Source organism: Mus pahari, chromosome 12 (genome assembly GCF_900095145.1).
Source record: "Mus pahari chromosome 12, PAHARI_EIJ_v1.1, whole genome shotgun sequence".
NCBI lineage: Eukaryota > Metazoa > Chordata > Mammalia > Rodentia > Muridae > Mus > Mus pahari.
This window is the reverse complement of record NC_034601.1, coordinates 70,052,782-70,056,496: the sequence shown is the minus strand read 5'-3', so window position 1 is coordinate 70,056,496 and position 3,715 is coordinate 70,052,782.

Sequence of the window (3,715 nt, the reverse complement as noted above, 5' to 3'; positions counted from 1 at the left end):
AGAACAGCCCTACTGCCTTGGTTTACCAGACTGATTGCATTTCTTTTTGCATTGCAATTTACACCTTTGCGTTGCATTCCTGTCCAGTTTTATACAGGGGTTTTCCTACTGAGACACTTTCTCTAGTAATTTTAATTGCCACTGCCACTTATCAGAGAGAAAAAGACTCCAGCAATAACAACTCCTCCAGAAACAAACTAGATATTTGAAAACAGTAGAGTAAGTAGTTGGAAATTAAAAAAACTACACCCTCAACTAGGAAAGGAAAGAAAGGCTCTAAGATACAGGACAAACTGAGCATGTAAAAATTAGTAAGGACAATGGGGTTGGTAATTCACAAAAAGGCAGGGATTGGAAAAATAAAGGATGTAAGGTAGAAAAGATCCTGGATGACGCTCCAAAAACTTCAGTGAGGAGTAGTGATGGTTGGTTTTCATGTCAACGGCCACGAGCTGGAATAATCTGAATAGGGATCCTCAACTGAAGATTTGTCCTGATTGCCTTAATCGATGTGAGAGGGCTCATCCTGAGTGAGGGGCCCAATGTTCTGCTAGCACCCCAGATAAAAAGGGCATGGTAGAAAGACTATTCTTCCTTTGAGAGATTGGCCTTCTGTGCTGTTGCTGCTCATTCCCTCAGTGGAAGAACAGAGGTGTAGTTCTCACAAATTTGTAGACTGAGACATTCAAGATCAGTGTGTCAACATCTGTGGTCCACTAATTGCTGTTTTGCTGCATCTTCATGTTGTAGATGAGGAGATAGGAGCACACCCACCTCTACAGCGTTCTTTCAGTGACAGTTGTCTTGCTTCTCTTCCATTAGAGTCCAGTTCTAAACATGCTACACTTCAATACCAGTTTCAGAGAGGAAAAAAAGTATTCAGAGTAATGCTTACACATCTCAACTCTGCAACAGAGCCATGGAACAGGGTGTAAACCAAACATTCTCAAGCTTCTCCGAATAATAGGATAGATGTTTGCGATGTCTTTTCTGCTTTCTCCATGACATTTTAGTTGTATGGCCTAAAAGACCCCATCAGCAGAATACACAGACTGACTTGCAAACAGAAGTCTTTGAAGTCTTTGTAAAGCTGATCTGATAAACCTTTGTGGTTCAAGAGTACACCAGTAGTTTGATGGGGGTGGGGGAATAATACTTTATACTTTACCCCGATGCCACATGAAATGGGATTGTCTCTGGTACAGTAGCTTCAGGGGAGCTCTATGAAAACATCATGCATATTCTGAAAAGAGAGGGGGCTTTTAGGTTTTGAAATTCATGATCAGGTTTCCTCTCATTGCATAATTCCTGGGAGGATTCAGTGGAAGGAAACATACATAATTAAGAGGAGCTCAAGCTGAACCAATATCCCTTTATTTAGGTACAAAGAAATTTCACTGAAACAATGGAATTGAAGTGGAAATGTGTTTGAAGCAGTTGTAGTTATAATTGCTTCCACTAAGGTGTGCTAGATCTCTAACTATTATCCACATGCCTCTTGTGTTCCTAGATGCCGAACAGTGAATTCAGTGCTTACTGCCTTCCCCGGCCTGGCAAGTTTTCTTGCAGGGCTTTCTTTTGATCAATGTACCGCACACGAATTCATCTAAAAACACAAAGGAAGACAAGGCGAGCATTTAAAAATGTCAGATGAAAAGAATAGTCGGACATTGAGTGAGGGATTTTAATAAACAGGCTCTGATACTGGTTTTAATTTTGTGAAAATAATTCAGTTTGTCTGAAGATTCTTGAAGGCTAACCCGATAGAGTGAATATTTTTTCCAGGCATTTCTTTCTTTTAACAAAACTCATTAAAGCCTTATTATTATGTACAAGGAGTGGTACAGATGTCAGCGCTCTTTGCTTTAATAGCGTATATATATATGACTCCCCAGCTAACCTGCCATGTTTTAAGTCTCTCAGGGTTCCTGAGATCATCTTATGGAATCTGAAAAGCAACAGAACAGTTCTTCTAGAAATGCCCCAGGTCGGGGGGGGGGCAGAGGTCATGACGTTTGTATTAACAAACTTTTGTTGAGTAGAAAGAAAAATCGATTCTTCAGGACTAAACTTATTTTTCCAAGTATTAAATTTACCAACCAGAAACTTATCAACTGGGCATACATTTCTATGTATTTAATAATTAATTAATTCATGATAGACTAAAAGATTTTTCAGGAGACTATACCAATTTTCATATAGTCTCATTTTGCGTGTTCCATAGAGGTTTCTCCACATCTGCCTTGGTCTGGCAACACATTTTTATATGCAAATACTTCCTTTGGTCATACAGTTACATTTGGGATTTAGTTTACATTCTTTTCTTTATTTTGTTGTTTTTTCAGTTAAAAAAGAAATTTCCCTGCCCTCTTTTTGGTCGACATGATGATTGCAACCTCAGAAGCTTGTCTAGTTCCATAATTTGATTCCAAGATTTTAGTTATATTGACTAATCATTGTGACCAATGGCTACTTGAGTAAAACTTAAAATATTAGCTCTATGTTTAAATTAACCGCAAAGAAAACCCTTGAACACTATTGACAGTGATAAGTGGACAAAAAATAGTTTATATTCTGCTTTTAACATCTGGAAATGAGCTGATAAGTAAATGTGTAGTCAGAAATTATTTTTAAAATGACAATTTTATTAGATGGAACTAAACATTTTCCATTAAGTGATGTTTTTCAAAGAAACAGCTGTATTTTCTTAACTTTATATCACTATAAAATTTGCCTTCTACACTGAGATCAAATTTCATATTTATAAAAAAATCTTTTTGGCTATGATAAGGCTCCTTTTATTTGTAGGAACTTCTAAGATAATTGTAACGAGTACGTAATAAGATAAGTTTGTTTTTATAGATTGAAAGTTTCATTTGAGGATTCAGGAAAATAGCATGTGTTTCTATTTTCCCATATGATTATTATGTTAACAAGTTGGAGAAATATAAAATAGCATCTATGGTCTTACTGATATATGTTGTTTAAATAGTAGTAGAATAATCAGGAAGCAATTTAGTATAGTAAAAATTTTACATTATTAACCTAGAAAGCCCTTTTGTTAGTGAAATAATTTAGGATGATTTATTGTAGCAATTGTCTCCATAATTATCACTTGCTAAATAATAGTTATTTCCTAAAATCTTAAATGAGGGAGTAAGATTCATTAAGCTTGATTTGAATGCATCCAGAGGTGGAAAGAAATATTTTGTTTGACAAAATAGAAACCCAGAGGAATTATTATCCACTGGAATAGAATTATAAAACAAATAGAAGTCCTTACACCTGGTATGAACTCGGGGTTGTTTAAAATACGTTGTACAGAGTGAATGTTGACTATCGCGCATGGAGTTGAAAGCAAAGGAAAGAAAATCTGAGTCATGTGGAAAAGTTTCGAACATACCAATTATTTCTGAAAGTGATACTAAGGATACTGAGCCTCCCTGGCACGGAGAAGAGCAGCAGGATTGCTGAGTAGGAAACACAGGTCAAGCTGCGGGCAGCGGAGGGGGGCGCAGATGTGTTTAACTTGCCTTACAGTGCCGCATTTCTTCTGGCTAAGTTTAGATATAGGGCATTAATAAATGAGGGTTTTCTTTTTTATCTCAAAAGGAAAAAAAAAAGCATGTTTGGGATTTAATTAGAAGTATAGAAGTTCTTCAAGAAATATTTAGACCAGTTAATGCTTAATATTTATTTAATATGAAAAATAAAC